Below are 14,151 nucleotides of genomic sequence, written 5' to 3' on the forward strand. Positions count from 1 at the left end.
GGATTGTATGTGAACGGTAACCAGGGCTTTAAGACCTCCGGCAATGTGCCGGATTTCCGGTGTATGGACGTTTTAGATTCACCAACTATTCTCGAAAAGAAAAAAAAACAAAAAATACTTTTTTTGTTTTTGATGCGTTTTATCCAATCATGTTCAGTGAAGCAAAGCAATATTTTACAATTACTAATGGAATGCGAGTTAAGTTTTTTTGTATCTAACGAACAGCAAGCTACTTTCTATCACCATGTAGCACCAATTCTGTGGTGTGGCAGCTAGATATGGAAACGAAGTTTATGAAAGCTGGTGAAGATACAAGCGTCACTGAGAGAGGAGTAAAAAACAAACAGCGACAGGCATGGATTGAATAAACGGGTGGAGACCAAGGAGGTGGAGACGGGAAAACGTCTCCACCATCGACACTTGGTGCGACAAATTAAGGGAACCGGGTGTTTGTTCTGCACTGTGTGCTCAAAGAGGCTGTATGGCACCAGCAGGAAGAAAGTGCTGTTTTGACATGAGGTAAATCCCAGATACAACGCCGCTGTGCGCGCACTCCGATATCTGACCACACCGGGAGCGACAGTTACAGCTGCCGCTCCAGCAGCAATGACAGACCGGAACGTGATCTGTCTTTCACAATTTACAATCGTCATTCAGCATAAAAATGTGGCATTGCTTTGGCTGTTCTCTACAGAGCTCCCCAGGGGTCACCTGGTAAGAAAAAAATGATTGTTGTGGAAATCCATACGGGCACCAATTGGTAAACTGCACACGGCTCCGTGCGCACGGAATAGTAAACCGTGCACACGCATTTGTATTATGTGCATTGGTAACGTCAAACAGGGACACCACAGCGGCCCACAGAGTTGCATATAAAATTTATAGATTTATGCATTAACATACTTTTTCCACAAGCATGATTTATAGGGAGTAAATAGGTTTCATATTGTCACTAAAACACACATCAGATCATAAATTAGACCTACTGGTGTGATCAATCAATGGTTATGGTTCACATATAGGCCCAGGTGCCTAATGGCTATTACAGCTCACTATATGTATGCCAAGCGGTGTAATGGCTATTGCTCACTGTAGGCCTAAAATCCCTCTTTGATGTTACCAGCGTAGATATTACAAATCCGTGCGCATGGTTTACTGATCTGTGGGTGCGGTTTAGGAGAAAATAGTAAGAAAACCGTACCCACTGATTTCTACATCATTTTTTTTTTGTACCAGGTGACCCGTGGGGGACTCCACAGTTCTCCTTATTGCACTAGGTTTATAGATTAATAATGCAGTATGTTGAATATTCATTCATTCAGCACAGAATTGTGTCAATTGTTTTTGTTGTTGTTGTTGTTGGACTAGTTTTATAGAGAAATAAATGAAATAAAATAAAACCAAATTATTAAACAATGCAAAGAAACCTATTTGGAACATTGGAAAAAAGAAACCAAAAGTCAAAGCAAATTAGAATGTTATCAGACCCTAAACAGAGAATATAAATTAGCAGAATATCTCTCTACTGTCAGAAATAGGAAGCAAAGACAGATCCTCACCAGGTACAGGCTCAGTGACCACCGATTGGCAATCGAAATAGGAAGACAAGAAATCATGGCAACCAAAAGAAAACAGATCATGTGGTCACTGTTCGACAGGTGAGGTCGAGACAGAGATGCACTTCCTCCTAAAATGTGAAAAATTCAAACCAGCCAGAGAAATGTTCTTTAACAAACTCAGCTCCCAAATTTCCAACTTCAAAGAGCTGGATGACAAGACTAGGAATTGTCCTGGGAGAAGGAAACACAGCAGATCTGACTGCACAATATGTGTTAACCTGCCACAACCTGAGGAACAGTGAGTGACCAACACATACGCACATACACATGTGCGCACGCACACACACACACACACACACACACACACACACACACACGTTGACCAATGTGTTGGTCCCCCCCCCCCCCCCTTCCTTCAGTCAGGAACATTTCAGGCTCAGCATTTTTTTTGCTTTAAGCCCTGGGTAACTGAACAGGGTTTTAACATCATATGTACAAACCATATGTACAAGAGCAGACATTTTATTTAGAAAATGAAATGAATGAGATATTAAACTAGACAGAATCAAGTTATTATTTTTCATCTGCGAGTCAGTTATTGATGATTGACAGGTTAAAATATTTTTCCTTTGAATCTTTGTTTTATTTGATCAATCTCACTCAAGCTGAACATCTATCTTGTTTTCTACAGGAATAAATGTTGATTGAAGATTGTTTGATCTGCATAGTTTTAAACAGAATTTGTTGACTTTAACATGTAATTATTTTTGCCTTCAAATAAACCAGTGTATTGCTCTGTTGTTAAATAAGTTGTGAGTTATGAAAATCAAGGAAAATGTAATCTATGACATCATTGATTTACATTGTGAATTTGGTTGAAGATTTACATATTTATGTTAAGTTTCTGTAATTAAGAATAGATTACAGATTTTGAATACAGGTGCAAGAACATGACTTTCCATAAACTCGGGTAATGCATTTCAATGTTTTTAATTTAACTTTATTTAACCAGTTGATTCCCAGTGAGATTAAGAATCTCTTTTTTGAGGGAGACCTGGTCAAGAAAGCAGCATCATGACACATACAAGTTACACACAACAGTGTTCATCATTTCATATGAAACCTGTTTTAAATCCTATTTTGCCCTTTTTTGGAACTTTCTTAACCTAACTCTAAATACAGGTCAATTTTTCTCCAGGTTTCATAGATGTTTCAGGATTTTCATGAGGATTTCATACATAAATTCTTTTAAACCCTTCTTTTACCCAATTTATCCCCCTCATCTTGGAACGTTCTTCATCTATCCACACCCAATAGACAGGTCGATGTTAACCCAGAGGGCAAATATTTTGCAGGAGCAGAAGTTGCTCACACACCTCCTTATTTAATTTACTATCTGGTTTTCTTCTGCGTTCAGGTCACATTGCAAGAAGTGGAAGAACCGTTTTCACGGCTTCAGCTCAGAAGTGTGTTTTACTTGTTAGAACAGTCACATCCGAAATCATTTGTATTGATGAATTTACAATCAACCATAAACAACCTACAGCAGCTATTTTTCACTTTTCTTAGGTGCTGTTGATTGTATTGTGATGGTTTGACTAGGTAACCTGAGGTGCCAGTCAGCTTTTTTAAAGTCATTTTAAATAGTTGTGGTGTGTGTATGTATTTTTTCTGTTTTATGTGAAGCACATTGTATTTGCCTTGTGTATGAAATGTGCTATACAAATAAAGTTTGTCAAACCACCCAAAGTACATGCACCAGAATGATACAATTTGTCTCATGCAACAATGCATAGAATTAAATGCAAGACAGCAGAACACATAGAACACAACACAAGGAAGTTCAATTGCAAGTCCAATATATTGGAAAAGATAAAGAGAATCAGTGTGTGTGTGTGTGTGTGTGTGTGCAGGTGCAGCAAAAACTCAGTCCAATCCAAAACAAAAAACACATGACCATAGAAAAAACAGAGATACTAGCTCTTACATGTACGGAGCCCTCCAGGGGTCACCTGGTAAAAAAAAGAATGATGGGAAAATCCGTGCACACAGTTTAATAATCCGTGGGCACAATTTAGGATTCGTAAACCAACCGTAAACCATTTTACTTTTAGGTCTACGTATATTCAGTGAGGCATAATGCCATAATGCCATTATGCACAGCTTGGCATAATGAGCTGTAATAGCCATTAGGCACCTAGGCCTATATGTGAACCATAACCATTGATTGATCACACCAGTAGGTCTAATTTATGATCCAAGTGTATTCTTCTTACTCCCAAATTGGTGACAATATGAAACCTATTTACTCCCTATAAATCATGCTTGTAGAAAAAGCATATTACTCCAGCCAACCTGCCTGTAGTATTCACCTCTGTTGTATACATCTACTTTCCGCCTATGAACAGTACTTTGGTATAATTCTGTGGATTTGCTTCGATGCAGGACTTTATTACACTTGTGGCATCTCAGGCTGTCGTCCACATTACTTTGTGATTGTCTATTCCCCATTTTTGAGGAATTGTTCAGCTGCTAAGCAGTGATTTCCATGTGCAAGCTGTGTTTTCCTGAAAGATAAAAAATACAAAATTTTAATGACTTTACGTTATGACAACCAACTTAGGACAGGGATGCCTGCAGCCAGTTTGATTGTTAGTGGCAACAAAATGACAGTAACCTACTTAAAAATAAGGTGACAATAATGTAATTTCAATAATAAAGGATTCCAAGCAAGTCTTGTTTGCACATTAAAAGTTTTCAGATGCAGCCTTTGATATTGTTAATGGTCCAAAGCTCTGTGAAGCTTTCTGTAAGGGAAATGTCACATGCGTCTGTCCATTTAACCTGGGTTTTTCCCACGTTGCTTCATCCATTGTACATATATTTTCGTCTACTGCTATAAATACGGGATTTAGAAAATGGTTTTCGGTCACATTTGCTTGAGCCTTCAAGACCGCTGTAGTGTAATGCACTACTGTCTAATTTTCAGTAATCACATTATAGTTGTAAATCATGTTACTTGCGTTAAACACAGAATTTCAAAAGAATAATGCCACAAGGCATTGATTAAAAAAGCTAGATGTAAACAAAATAGAGGAGCAATGCCAGAGAATGCTGGATGCTTTGATAAGTGGAGATACTCTCATTATTTTGAAATTATGTCATGTAAAGGTTAGAATATCACTGTGAAATATTAGTTATGTCCAGGCCAGAAACACCTATCCACAGCTTCAAATTCCACAAGCAATCTGTCCAAGCCCTTGATCAGACAACATCGCTGCGTGAAACGGTGCGTGGACCGTACGGCGACAGGTGATGGTGAGAATGCCTGAACCCCTACTAAACAGGCAAAGATTGAATTTCTCATCCATCTCCTCTATTTTCATTAATAATTTATCTCATTGAAAGCTTTTACTTTGAGCTATTGGCTATACCTTGTTCTGTCCAAAGGCAGTAATCTTTCATGTTTACTTACTTTGAATTAGGTTATTACTTGCTTAATTAAGCACTAAAAAGATATAATTGGTGTCTGCCAATGTACTGTCCATTGCAGTGAGGATTAGAAGATTAGAGGATTAGTATGTTTTAGAAAGTAATTATTTCCTCAGGGAGTAATGAATAAAGTAATCTCATTGCAATTAATGAGTAATGAGCACTTTGTAACAATTGTTTTGAAAGGTGCTATATAAATTAAGTTTATTATTCATTTCAGAAACTGAAAGCAGCGCAGTGAACTGTGGAATTAACGTTAGACAAAGAGATGTCAGGCATGCAAATGCTAGGAGCTCGCTAACTTAAAACATACAGTATCTTGATGTATTTACCTGTTTTTGTTTATCTGTTATAAAAGTTAGTTATAAGGCCTTCTAATTGGGATGACAAAAACAAATCGCAGATAAGGATCAATCCCAACCATTTCCCTGCAAAACTGCTGATCGACATATGCTTTACCTCCTACACCAATTCATTTCACAAGCGATAGCACGAAATTAATAAAATCCCATGTCCATTCTTTCATTGTGAGGACGGTTTTAGAATTAATTGAGATGAATGGTGTTTTTGAAATTGTGTTTTGAAGCACTTGTTATAATAATAGGCCTACAGCCAATGCTAGTACACAAATGTCAAAACAAATACACTCGTTGCCATAAAAATTGTAATTTTAATGGACTGGTTCATTATTTAAACAATGATAAACTTTTTAGCAGTGATACAGGCTACTGATAACTTTTTTAACCTAACCCTAACCCTTCAAAACTATTACATTAATGTACCATTAGATGTCCCTATCACAAATGTTTCAAAACAAGTGATTTAAAGCCAATATTACCAGTGAGAGTTAAACACTAATGCTTGATGGTAACACTAGAAAATGCAAACAGAAGAATAAAATAAAACATGGAATAGGTTATGGAATTCTTCAAGCTCTTTGTTAATGTCACTGTTCATGCTTAATTCATGTTAGTTAACACATTAGTTAATATTATTAACAAACATGTACAACAACATTAATTAATGTAGTTGTTCATGTGCATTTAACATGATATGTTAATGTTGTTATAATTCAGGTCAGCAAATGCTTTAGTTAACATTAGTTAATGAACACCAAAAACACAATAATATGTTACAGGATTGGCCTGAGGTCATAATCTATATTCATGCCATTTAGGATGAGCATGTTCAACTCTGAAAACCCAGTATGCTCCTCTCCTGGAGGGAGAAACTTGTTCTATGCCTATATACCTAAGTGATGAAACGGAGTCAATGGAACATTAATCGTTCATCAAAAAAACATTATACATGCAAAATAGTTTTTACAGTGTAAGATGATAAATTCCTTTATTTGTTTTGTTATATTGCTTATATTGGACCTGTATTATGTACTGAGACCTGTGAGATGTACTGTATGTAAATGCTCACAGATGGCTCATATGGGCTGGGTATATCTGCATGCCCACAGAGGTACCGAAATAGACTCAAAACTGGTCCACTGCTTATCTACACAGTGAATAAAACACAGCTACTTGTCCACTGTTTATCTACACAGTGAATAAAACATAGCTACTTGTCCACTGTTTATACAGTGAATAAAACTGGTACTTGTCCACTGTTTATCTACACAGTGAATAAAACATAGCTACTTGTCCACTGTTTATACAGTGAATAAAACAGGTACTTGTCCACTGTTTATCTACACAGTGAATAAAATATAGCTACTTGTCCACTGTTTATACAGTGAATAAAACAGGTACTTGTCCACTCTTTATCTACACAGTGAATAAAACATAGCTACTTAAGATGGTTGTCCACTGTTTTGATGGTAACTTTGTTGCTACAGGACTACCAGACATTCCAGTGTTTCTTAGCAATAAGGCTGTTAGGAAAATGGAGTGGATTTTATCATTTTGGCTTAAATATTATTTACAGCACAGCATAAAACACACCAGTTCAATGCTCATGTTATTTTAGTTACAGGTCATTATTAATTGCTAACAGACCAAGAAATATTGCCTCCTAAGTGCCTAATAAAATGAAGCAACAAGTTTCATCCACCATAAAGCCCTACTGCAGTAGTGTCCACTGTGTTGAAGACCCTAAACCTTACTGCAGTAGTGTCCACTACGTACTGAAGACTCTAAACCCTACTGCAGTTGTGTCCGCTACAGTATGTGTTGAAGACCTTAAACCCTAATTCTGTACTGTCCACTATGTGCCTAGGGCCCTAAATCCTACCGCAGTAGTGTCCACAATGTGTTGAAGACCCTAAACCCTACTGCAGCAATGTCCACTATGTGGATCATAATTATATTTCAGCACATTTTCAAGAATTAGGTACACATATTCATCAACAAAATAAAAATAAAAACCCAACACTGACAACCCATCAAGCATATTCAAATACAGGAGCATGGGTTCAGTTTAATCAAAGTTCATGTGGATATATAACACTGTTATTAATTACGTTAATTAGTCAAACTATTTATTTACAGATATTCTATTAGAATAAATATAGGTATTGACTGCATTGTTATTTTGATTTCCTGCTGTTTTTTGATTTATGTACTGTTGCTTCTGGGTTGTATTTTATTCCTCTGTACTGACCCTGCTTTGTATCAGTTTATTAATAATAACAATAATAACAATAACAATAACAATAATAATAATAATAATAATAATAATTGTATATAGCACTTTTCATGTTCTATTTTAGTTTCACACTGTAAAATGTCTGTGGATTATTATTGTTCTACTGCCTGTCAGATCAGGCTCAAATTTAATATCCTGTTTCCAGCACCACTTCGCAATGTTCACTTGTTATCCTTGGATTTTAGCAAGTTGAGATTCATTTGAGATTTATCAAATTTTAAAGTTAATTTTGCTTTACTTTGAGTATCATAATGATACAAACAATATTGGTAATGGTAAATTAGTGGTAAATTAGTATGGAAACTCACCTGTTTCTGTGCTGGGGTCTCTCGTTTGTTTGGTAAGAGTGTAGATCAGAGAGGTGTGCAGACTCAGCAGGTGAGTGTCTGGTCTGATGCAGCGGTCTGTGTGTCTCAGAGTTAAAAGCTGCTTTTATCCACACCTACTGTCAAGGACACACCCACTGATACAGGCCCTCTTTTCACTACATATTAGATTAGCGTTTTTGCATGTGCCTATCTAGCTTCAATGAAAGGCACAGTGTGACGCTACATGTCTCATAACACTATCACCAAATGTAGCATGTATCCGTATGGTTAAACATTACAAATATACAATATAGCGTGGAGGTATAGCCACTAGCAACAAGTTATAGGCCACTTATACTACAGATATGCGGGCACAGCAAGGCCATGATGTATGGAGGACATGTAGCAATAACACTACCTGCTTCCATTTATTTAGCTAGGGATGAACTGTCATGTCAATCTTCTGAATATTTTCTCAGGTCTCTTAGCTGTCTCACACTGTAGCATTTGACAAGTTAAACTGGGCTCAGATTACAGGGGTTTTAAAATCCTAACCGATTTTGAAATCAGGTTGCATCACACACATAAGGAGAAACGTAACCGATTTTCTTCTCTCAAATCGCAATCAAGCTCACACTACAAGTTAAAAAATGACGGTGCATCACACACTACAAGATATTATTACGATTATATTGCCCGACGGAGCTGCTGTATGCAACCCTTCACGTGACCATGGAGAGACAGGAGGCAAACATGGAGGCGGAACAGCTGGCTTTGTGTTCAGTAGTTTGCAGTAGTTTGCCAAAGAAAAGCAAAAGGCCAGACGAATTTGGATGAGGAAATGGCCGGAGAGACAGACACAGGCAAAGCGGGCTGTCCGTTCCGGAGGACCGGAGGTGAGAATTTAACCGTCAGTTTTAATATCTGTTTGTTATAACGTTGGTGCGCTATCGCTAGTCTAATGCTAAAAGTGCTAAAAGGTTTACCGTTGCTAGGCAATACCGTCAGCTGTCCCAGCCGGGACATTAAAGTTGTATTTTCCAATGTTGAAAGGCATAATGAAGTGACGTTACCGTCCAGATTTTAACTCGCAAATATCAAACAGGTTAGAAATTATCGGGGTGGCTCCGATGTGTCTTCGAACAGTTCAGGAGGGTTAAGATTTGATCTGCACACAGCTCACATTACCAGATATTCTGTGCCAAACTTCGGTTCCGACCAAGACTCAGATCCAGATTTCTCCTCCGATTGTCGGGAGGGGCGAATTGGGGATAAATCGGCGAAAAACTCCTGTAACCTGAGCCCGGCATAGACAGCATAGCAAGATAAAGCCCAACATATGAACAGAACCAAATTCAGTAAAATCATGAATATTTAATCATTTCAAAGCATATGCTACACATAAGAGGTAAATCCTTCTGTTATCCCATTGTGCTTGAAGTGTGCAAACTTTGGTGCTTGCTCACCATGAGAAAAACAGATGAATGGATCTTTACTTCATCGAGATATCTTCAATTCCGGCACAGAAAATGAAGGGTAGCCAACATTTGTCAACAAGTCCCAATGAATCTGGATATAAGAAAATGTTTTAAATAATTATATCACAAATTCCAGATGTAACTATCAGCAATGAGAGTGAACTCGTAGCTTATTATCAACTGACTAAAAGTCACATTCCAAGGGAGATTTTTCTTTCCACTTAAGACTGGCTGAGGTACAAAAGTGTCATGGAACTCTTCTGCGCCATCTCTGAATGTGGCATGGAAATCTCGAGACAAATACACATTCAACAAGAGATGTTTATTTTCTTGCTGTAAAACAATCTTGTAAGGAATGTGAATTTTTGCCCCAACTATATTTCACAATGGATTTTTAATCATAGTTGAAAGACACCCAAAGCATCACTTGCCCCCTGCAGAGACTAGAGAAGCACTAAAAGTAATGACATACTACTTTGCATCCAATAAATTGGTGCATGTGTAATTTAGCTTTGGGCAGCGGTGTGATGTGGTCATATATGGGCATGAGCTGGTCCTGCACATATGATTGCCTTTCTTACTTGGATAAAAGTAAATGTGGTATAAAAATTTGCCTGTTTACCCAGTTGTTAAATGGAAGATAGCAGCATTGTAAAGTAGTTATCTCTGGAAGACTTTGCACTCAGTTAGGGAACACGCTCAAGGAGCTGCCTGCCATAACGTCACATGGTTGTCACTCTGGGCCTCGGAGAGCTGCAGGGAGAGCACCCAGTTTTTGGTTGTCAGAACATTCTCGGGATATTAGGCAGGTTAGGGTAAATGTTCCCAGCACGATTCCTGGATGTCCTGGGAAGGGACATTACATGGACAGCCATACTTTAGACAGTAGACAGGTAATAGAGTCAAGGGAGACGGGACAAGAAAGGCACTGCTAACCACACTTAACACAGTCCATACACCACTGCACCAGTGTTCACAGGGAGAGGCATATGTTTTTCTCTAAACTCTAAATCTCTTCTCTAAAATATATATATACCCTACTTCATTGTGTATATATATATATATACACATATATATACATATACACACACACATATATATATATATATATATATATATATATATATATATATATATATTTAATTGGTACAAATTGGTACAAATTGCTTATTATGTTGACAAAGATTATTCTTATTCGATCTGTATTATTACCTTATTTCCCCATAATGAATTGCCCCTCTTGTAATTTAGCTCTCTTGTAAATTACAGCATATATTTTCTTTCTCTAGTTACTTGTGGAGCTTTAATAATGGAGTTATTTCTGTGACTATATCGTTTTGTTAGTTGTGTGTTGAACTAGTGTAGTTTATGTGTATGTATAATTATGTATGTATATGTATATATATACATATATGTATGTATGTGTATGTATAGGTGTATGTTATATGTATCAATTCACAAAAGTATTGTCAATAATATTTATGTGGATCCCAGGAAGAGTAGCTGCTGTGATTGCAGCAGCTAATGGGGATCTAAATAAACAATAACAATATAGAGGTGTGTGTGTCCCTCAGAAATAGACATTTTATTTTAACATAAGCATTTATTTTTCTTCACATTTGGAGTATTTGTATTCCATTTCTGTGACATCCTCAGTTCAGTAGAGCACAGACCAGCACACACACACACACATACATATGCTCACACAATACACACACTATACAAATACAAACACTGTACACACAGTATACACATTCATACAGTTACTGTGCACACACAAACACACAGTATACACATACATACACACACATACCCACACATGCTATATACGCACACATATATGCACACGCAATGTAATGAAATATAAATGCACCACACACACACATCATATAAACTCTATATACACATGTATTGGCTTTTTTTTCCCATTCCATCATTGGTGGGACTAGGTAGAACTTTGATACGCACATCCAAAATGAATCCATGAGTCCAAGTTGTGACAAAAATAATAAGTATTTGTTCAATACTTCCAAAAATAATTACAGCAGTTCAAAAAATGTAAATCCGCTTTTCTAGCATTGTAATTTTCAGGAAAAAACGAAAAAGGATCAAAAAGATAAACTAAGATTCAATAACTAATGTGGTTCAAAGAAAATGTATGCCCTTCCCTCACCAAACATTTATCCCTCAACCATTTCCTACTTCCGGTCTATACTACCTGACACACCTGAATGAACATAGCCCCTCCCATCCACATGTAATTCTCAGGACTAAAGCAAGGTGGGGTAGATGAATACTCTCGACATACACATGTAACATAAATATAAGTAAACAATCCAAAATAGCAGAAAACAAATCTCCATAATAGATTACTTATATTACTCCTAAAAAAACTAACATAGCTCCAACAACACACATGTGCAAACATGCACAATTACATATACACAGACCAGCATATACACACACACATGCTCACACAATACACCATACAAATGCAATGTACACACAGTATACACATACACTGTCAGAAGAAAGTGTTTTGAAACGTACAAAGTAGTGGCAACTCTGCTGCCACCATTAGAGTGGAGTTACTGTAAAACCCTGTTTACACTGGCGTGTCAAGACAACATACAGTGTTACAAACCCCCTCTCGTGACTGTTTTGAGATACTAAAATGATGCTTTGAGACACTCAGGTCACAGAGTTTTCAAACCTGACATGAAGCATCAATAAGGTAAGTGGCTTGAAACACATTTCAGAGATTCAAACTTTTTTTTTCAAGGATTTGAGACACCCTGGTTTATAGAGATTTGAAAGACTGCACAGTGTTTCAAGGTCTGTCAAACTTGGAACTCTAAAACCTAATAAGGTCTTTCAAGAGCTTATTTTCCGCAACTCCAAACACCACCATGGTGTTTTGATACCTTACTTTCACACCACTTTGGTGTTTTAATAGCTGACTTTCACAGAATCCAAACACCACAATGGTGTTTTGATACCTTACTTTCACAGAATCCAAATCACCACGATGGTGTTTTGATTGCTTACTTTACAGCACTCCAGACACCACTATGGTTTAGTGTCTTGTGTACTCTACACCACTGTGGTGTTTATTCTTGGCAGTAATGTATGCTATGTGGAGATTTCATTGAGACATAATGATATAAACTGATATCCACATACGCGGGCCAGCTGTGTTGCTGTTTTCACTTCTTGTCAATTTCTGGTCAGGAATGAAGGTCCTTCCACTCCCTCCCATCGCTTTCAAATTTATTTAAAAATTAGCTTGGCACCTCCCTTCTTCCCATTCCTGAAAATCTTCACATAATAGCAGAATCGATGAAACAAGGGAGTAAATTTAGTAAACTAGTAAACTTGCTACTTTGTCACTGTGGGACATGTAACCTTCAGCGGGAGAAAGTTCTGGCAAAATGAGGCTCTCCATAGGTAGCAATTACTAAATAATTATGGCTAAGACATAGTAAGATTTGTTAGAAACTGTATACAACTGTAATATACATAAAGGCAAGCTCTTTGGTATAGGTATATACAGGTTTCTTTCACTTTTTTTTCTTTGAAATTGGGCTTCTTTACACAAAAATGTTACTCAGCCAATGCAGGAGAATTGTTTTTTTTTTTTTACCTATTTTGGAAGTAAAAAAACAAACATTATATTGTCAATGATCTACTGTTTCAAGTAAGCTCAGCAGTGGCAGCACTTGAAATGAACTACAGTGCCTGCTCTGCATTTGGTACGTGAGGCAGTGAGATGGTGGATGAATCCCCTGACACTGATCCCACATCTGATGATGTTGATGGCATGTTCGCCTTCAGAACCGTCTTAATGTGTTCTGATATTTCTACTGACATAAAATGACAAAAAAATGCAATATGGTGCCTTTGCAATCCCAGAGGACTTATAAATTCTACTGTGGCCATACATGAACTGGTAGGCTAATATGAGACCAAATATTAAAGGATAATTTCTGACATTTTTGTATCATGGTTGCTCATATGGATTCTAATTAGGAGAGGTGCACAAACGTTATCCATACTGGTTATTTCCTAATATTTAATACTATATAACACTGTAAGGTAGGCTATAGGAAATGTGAGATGAGTGCGTAAAAAGCGCATTCCAAGAATTCAGTGCAGTGAATTCACAATGATTGAAGAATCCTGTCATGTTTTTCAAACAGCTTATAGTTCGTTACTGTTTATCATTTAATTGCACAGTTCTTGTTGTTTTGTTTGCTTTCTCAAGTGAGTTTGGCGACGTGCCTGTAATATTTTATATAATAAAGTAATGGCTACGCCTCTTTCCCCCCTGTATATATTGTATTTTAGAAATAAATACACAGACACTGATTTGGTTGTGTTGGTTTTACTACAAAAATGATGATTTGAAGTATGGTGTTTTTTTCTACATTAGGTTGTTAGATTTACTGTGGGTGCAGACTTCAGCTGTAATGCTGATGTGGTCTGTTGGCGTCCAGACAATAGCTGCAAGTGATCCATCTCTCCATGGTCACCTGTCTATTTTAACTTTTATTTAGGCTACAAAAGCTAACTATAGGCTATAAAAAACTGATATAGCGATTCCGTAAGTATATATGAATAGTTGGCTGTGCAGCTAGATCTATGTGAGAGCACTGTTGC

This window comes from Centroberyx gerrardi, chromosome 23, assembly GCF_048128805.1.
Source record: "Centroberyx gerrardi isolate f3 chromosome 23, fCenGer3.hap1.cur.20231027, whole genome shotgun sequence".
In the NCBI taxonomy this organism is placed as follows: domain Eukaryota; kingdom Metazoa; phylum Chordata; class Actinopteri; order Beryciformes; family Berycidae; genus Centroberyx; species Centroberyx gerrardi.